This window comes from Amia ocellicauda, unplaced genomic scaffold (assembly GCF_036373705.1).
Source record: "Amia ocellicauda isolate fAmiCal2 unplaced genomic scaffold, fAmiCal2.hap1 HAP1_SCAFFOLD_135, whole genome shotgun sequence".
Classification (NCBI taxonomy): Eukaryota; Metazoa; Chordata; class Actinopteri; order Amiiformes; family Amiidae; genus Amia; species Amia ocellicauda.
This window is the reverse complement of record NW_027102698.1, coordinates 154,411-160,966: the sequence shown is the minus strand read 5'-3', so window position 1 is coordinate 160,966 and position 6,556 is coordinate 154,411. Positions and strand designations below refer to the sequence as shown.

At 44.0% G+C, this 6,556-nt stretch overlaps 1 non-coding gene across 1 annotated transcript; it reads right to left on the bottom strand.

Moving 5' to 3' along the window:
• Positions 1–260: 260 nt before the first annotated feature.
• Positions 261–333, bottom strand: trnav-aac (transfer RNA valine (anticodon AAC)). The gene has a single exon. It is a non-coding gene; the product is annotated as a tRNA-Val (tRNA).
• Between the last annotated feature and the right edge of the window lie 6,223 nt (positions 334–6,556).

Below are 6,556 nucleotides of genomic sequence, written 5' to 3'. Positions count from 1 at the left end.
ACATTAATAATGACGGCGACTACGACGACAACAAGAACAACAACAACAACAACAACATCAACAAGAACAACAACAACATCATCATCATCATCATCAGATTTTAATTAAAAGTGGCTACACCAGCGTTTACAATTTCAACCTGTCGACGGACGGACGCTCTGAGAGCACCGATTTCGGGCACTCCAATGAAGAAAAGCTACCCACCGCCTCCGGGGAACCACGAGGGCAAACAGGACGAAAAGGGCCGGCCCACAGCAGGCTGTTTCCGCCCGGTTTCGAACCGGGGACCTTTCGTGTGTTAGGCGAACGTGATAACCGCTACACTACGGAAACTGACACCGCCACGTCTTGCTTCAAACGGTTACCGTTGAAGCCTGCTGGTAAAACGGGCTCAGGCATTTCAGGTCGGCTAGACTGTGAGATGGCGTCTGAAGTGCCGCGAAAGGATGCCATTTTCACAGACCTGTTTGGCATTGCTAAAGGGCACATCAGGACACTTCGGAAACTCTTTCAAAGGCAGGACGCCCTGCGCTCTGACAGTGCCTGCACTTAGCCCAACAAGGTGATGCTGAATGGCTTGTTCAAACGGCTGGTGGTCTTCCGTCACCACCAGACTATCAGAGCTATACTGCGCCTTCAACTACATAAGAGTAGATAGTAGGGTTTTTTGGGCGCGGCCTATTTTGTTATGACGTATGCCCTAAGCTTATTAATATTCCTACGTCATAATTGGGGGGCGTGATTTTAGGTAGAGTTATTTCCTTAATTATTCCTACGTCATATCCGTCAGAAAGTGTACACCCATAAAACCCTGAACATCAAGGCCACCCATAAATACCCCCACCCCTCTGAAGGCAACGCCCCGAAACTCTCCTCTCTATTTAAGAACCCGCGCTGCTTTTAGGCAATACCTCTTTAATTCTCAGCATCAGAAACATCCCGCTTCTTCAACATGTCCAGCGACATCAACATGAAACCCCGCAAGAAACAATCCCGGGCAAGGGTTCCTGTACTCACCAATTTGAAGATTGAACGCTCCTGGGTGTTGTTCTGGGGGGCTCGACGGGGTTACCGCTTTAAAAGGGATCCCAGCTATGTTGGAGTGGAGCTTTTTGCTTTGGGAGAGAAGGAGGGTACGTTGGAACCTTTTGAGACGGTAATTGAATACTCTTATGAGGACTGGTTGAAGGTGATGGCCTGGAGAGATCTGGGGCTTGTGGATAAGACTCTAGAAGGCTTGCAAGAGGGTCCAAGAGAATGCGAAATGGAGTCTCCGACTCAGGGTTTTGAAAGGTGTGAATGGGAAAGCTTGCAGAACTACGGTAGAGTGGTGAAGAGTCTATCTCTAACTACAGATCGTAAGGTTTTGTTTAGCAGTACCCTGATTACAAACCCTATTGAAGGGGGTGTGGAGGATCCAGAAAAACAGGTTACTGAAATTATGTTTGACGCCGTGGACTGGCCGTTCTTGAAAGAGGTCATAAACTGTATAAATGATGGTTTTGACATCTTGACCAAATGTTCGCAACTGGATTTGGTTAGAAGGAGAATATGCTGGATTATGGATTATATATCCCCCTTGAATGACGACGACGATGATAAAACAGACGACGTGTGGGGTTTTGGAGGGGGGTCTGACGGCTCAGGGGCTACTCTCTTCTAAGAGGGCGGTGTGTCGTGACGTAGTGAAGAGATAGGATAAAAGGCGCAACAATTCAATCATGGTTTAAAATTAAAGAGAATGTCTTACCTGAAAGCTGCGGACGTCGACAGGCTCTACAGGCCTCTTCAAACCCGGGATCACCCCTGGTTCTATTCCCCAGATTTTGTATACACTCTGGAACCCTTTGACTGCGGTTACTCTCCAAGACCTCAGACCCTGGACTGCTTCTGCAACTGGTTCTGTCATCAACACTCTGCAGCTAACCTGAGAGCGCTATTACACCATGTGCTTGACAGAAAAGTAGCCAACGCGAGCCTTTTCTCTACAGATTTAACCATCGATGAGGATCAACTTTCAAACCTGGAAAAGTTAATGGCTGCTGTAACAAAGACCGGGGGGTACGAACACTGGGATGAAGCGCTCAAGGGGGCCAAGAATGATATTAGGCCATTTCATCAACATCTGTATGACCTTTTACTGAGCATGTTTAATACACCTCTGTTTACTTTTAAAATAGGTCATATTGTTGTTTTATTTACATATGTAACTGAGGTGTGTGCCTACAAGATAAAGAAACAGGTATATTTGTTGATATAGATCAAGTAACCAATCATCTGATTTCTTTTTGTCTGGACCGTAGAAAAAATTGTTGTGTATGTTATACTTTTCTCAAATGTCTAAAAAGGGGTATCTGCTCTCCTGAAGTTGAATAAAAAACCTTGTATAAAAACTTTGCGCATAGTGTGGGTCTGTGTGGTTATTTGACAGAATGACTCGGCAAGCTCCCCAAATGCAGGAACTATACTACAACCCAGCCAAGATTGGGGGTTTGGCGGGTAAGAAGGGTTTTCAAAGAGGACTCGCTGAGGCCGGAGTGAAGGTTAATGATGTGGTTGTTTCAGAATGGTTACGGGAACAAGACGCCTATACCTTACATAAACCTCTCAGGATTAACTTTAAAAGAAACCGCGTATATGCAACTGACATAGACTCACAATGGCAAATGGATCTAGTCGATATGTCAAATTTATCAAAACATAACAATGGTCACAAATTGATGTTGATGTGTATCGATGTGTTATCAAAATATGCCTGGGCTCGCATTCTACATAATAAAACAGGTCGGGCGGTGACAAGGGCCTTTGAGGATATATTGTCCCAGGGTCGATGTCCTAAAAAACTGCAGACTGATAAAGGAAAAGAGTTTCTCAACAGAGAATTTCAGAATCTACTGAAGAGACACAAAATACATCATTTCACCACCGGTAATGAGCTTAAGGCATCGGTAGTGGAGAGGTTTAACCGCACCATAAAGACCAAAATGTGGAGATATTTTACAGCGGTCAACACGTTCAAGTATTTTGATAAAGTTCAGGATTTTATCGATACTTACAACCAAGGGTATCACACCAGTATTAAAATGAAGCCTATAGATGTGGATCAAAGTAATTCTTTTAAGGTCTATAAAAAATTATACGGACCATTTATTAAGAAGGGAAAAACTACTTATAAGTTCAACATCTGTGATGTGGTTCGCGTTTCAAAGCTAAGGAGTACTTTTACAGTTACCAAACAGTTGGCTAGAGACCCCCCCGTGTACCGGTTAAAAGACTATGACGGGGAGAATATAGAAGGAACGTTTTACGAAGCCGAGTTACAAAAAATTATTGTGGGTAAAGACAGTGTATACAGAGTTGAAAAGATATTAGCTGAAAAAACCCAGAACCGGAAAAAATATGTGTTGATGAAATGGCTTGGATGGCCTGAAAAGTTCAATAGTTGGGTCCCGGAACAACAGGTTTGCGATATTCAATCCTTATAACAACATGCCCGCGGGTGTGTTGGGGGCATTACTTTCGATACTCAAGATCGAATCAGGAGGCTTCTACGTGACTCTACCCAGTAACGCCTCTCTCGATATATACCCTAAAAATGAAATATTTGGAATTTGGAAAATCTATAGATCTAAGGGGGTCGTGGGAAGTGGGGTTGGCGGAAATACAGTATCCTTACACTTGGGCTGTTTTACAAGATAAGGATGCCACTTTCGCCATTTTTGATGATGTTAAAAAGAGTCAATGGACATTCACGATACAAGGAGGTTATTATGACAATGTGGATAAAATATTAGATGAGATGCATAAACAGTTCTCAGAAGGCACCCCCAACATCAAGCTATATTACAACCCTATTAAAAACAGAGTGTACAAGGTGTCAAAACCAGGTATTAGCATTCAAACCAGCGGCCAACTGGGGCGTATATTAGGGTTCTATTCGGACACAGAGAGCAGGTTCTCAGAAGTGGTGTGGCGGCTTTTACACTCTTTATGTGTATACGGATATCATAACCCACCAGAGGGTCTGGGATAGTTATGTCCCCCTTTTGAGAAATGTACTTATTAAAGGTAAAAGCAATGACATGGTCACAATTACTTATGACAAACCACACTACGTACCAGTCTCAATGACCCACTTTGACAACATCACGATCGAAGTAAAATCGGATCAGAATATCAACGTACCCTTCCGCTTCGGTAAAGTTAATGTCAAACTACATTTTCGACCCCTGAAACAGTGTGTACATTATTAAAATGGCTACCTCGAGGGGTTATGTAGATCCTAGCGCCTATGTGGATTATTACAAGATGCAAGATGGAACGGCTTGCCCGGTTTTGTAGGAGCCCCCACAATGTATGGCGCCGGTCTAGGAGGACTCTTTCATGGTCTCTTTAGAATGGCCGTACCCCTGCTTAAGAGAGGCTTTGCTATAGCCAGACCCCACTTGAAATCAGCGGCTAAAAATATTGTTAGTGACGTGTTCACCAATGTTATGAACCGGGCAGCTAGCCATGAGCATCAGGAGGGTTCGGGTCTCATGGTAATGGCGAGGAGGGGGGGTAAAAGAAGAAACAGCATGTGTCCACCAGGGCGACGAAGATCCGTGGCTAACAAAAAACGAAGAATCTCTCATTCTCCAACATATCGTGGAAACACTCGGAGAAGGAAGCAGCACAAGAAAAAACCTGCAAAAAGAAAGTCTCAAAGAAAGAAAAATAGAGCCTCAGGATACATCTTTTAAACATGTCTTTTTTCCACAGTCTATCGGAAGTATGCGTCAAATCAGAACTGGATCTGTTTACAGTTCCATACACTCAAACGAGTATAGATAAGATCATATATGTAGAGATTCCCCCTCTATCTGCAATTTCAAACACGGCCCCTCTGGAGTTTTTTATAGCTGGCAATGGCGAGGATTATATTGATTTGAATAACACATTTATTTTAATGAACTGTAAAGTGACTGATTAGGATGGCGATGCAATCGAGAATACGGCCATCGCTGGGGTCATCAATTACCCGGTGGCCACCATGTTTTCACAGGTGGATGTGACCCTAAGAGATCGGCTCATTAGTCAAAGCAGCAATACTTACCCCTATAGAGCCATGATGGAGTGTAAACTTAATTATAGTGAGGAGACCCTAAGCAAACAGTTCAGCCCCGGCCTTTTCTTCAAAGACATCTCGGAAGCTATTGACGACAAGGATCCAGAGGGACTCAATAAGGGTTTGCAAAAAAGAACGGCCTCTTCAACAGAAGGGAGGACCTTTGAGCTAATGGGGCATATCCATGCAGACATATTTTTCCAAGAAAAACTCATGCTCAACGGGGTAGACATTAAAATTAAAATGATCCGTAGTAAAAATGCTTTTTGTCTGATGACCCCTGATACGGAAAAATATAAACTGACCATATTATCGGCCTCGCTGTTTGTGAAAAAAGTGTCCGTCTCCCCGGCGGTTAAACTAGGACACGCGCAGGCGTTAATGACGGCAAACGCCGAGTACCCGATCGAAAGAGTCTATATGAAAGTCCACAGTATCCCCGCAGGGACACGGGTGATGAACCAGGAAAATCTGTTTCTAGGACAGCTCCCAAAACAGGTTATTATAGGTCTCGTGGATAATGATGCATTTACCGGGGTTTACAACAAGAACCCCTTTAACTTTAAACATAACGCGGAATTTATAGCGTTGTACGTCGATGGTGTGCAGGTTCCATCCAGACCTTTTCAACCTGACTTTGAAAACGGCAATGCGGTTCGTGAATATGACAGTCTAGTACTGGCTACGGGTCGCCATCTCAAGGATCAAACTCTGCTGATCGATCGCCGGGAATACTGCAGCGGTTACACCCTGTACGGTTTCAACCTGACCCCTGACGAAGAGTGTGGACAACATTTTTCACTGATGAAGACGGGCAATATGCGTTTGGAGATGCGTTTCAAGCAGCCTCTACCACGCACTGTAAATATGGTCGTGTATGCTGTGTTTGACAACATTATTGAGGTGAATCGGAGGAGAAACGTTCCGTATGATTATTATTAAAATGAACACCAGAGAGTTCAACCACAACATGAATGCCCTGGCCGGCTCACGGAAACTGTTTCAAGGAGTCTACGCCTGCGATCAGCTGCCTAAATTTAAGATCAAGAATTTACCTGCAATGTACATAATCAACACACACCCTAAAAATATGCCCGGAGAACATTGGCTGGCTATTTATCTAAGGGAGGACCACCGTGGAGAATTTTTTGATTCCTATGCAAACCCCCCGGATTTCAGACCTTTCCCTCGGAAGATCAATAACTTTCTGCTCAACAACTGTCAAGAAACCATTTACAGCGGTCGTCAAGTACAAAGTCTTCAGACCTTCACTTGTGGTCAACACTGTGTGTTTTTCTTATATCATAGATCTAAAGGAAGGTCATACCCCGATATTATGGCCTTGTACAGTGAGGATTTAGGCCAAAATGATAAAAAAGTGGCAGAGTTTGTCAGGACACTGTGGACCCCCCCTTATAACACAATGACTTACGACCCTAGCCAGCCATG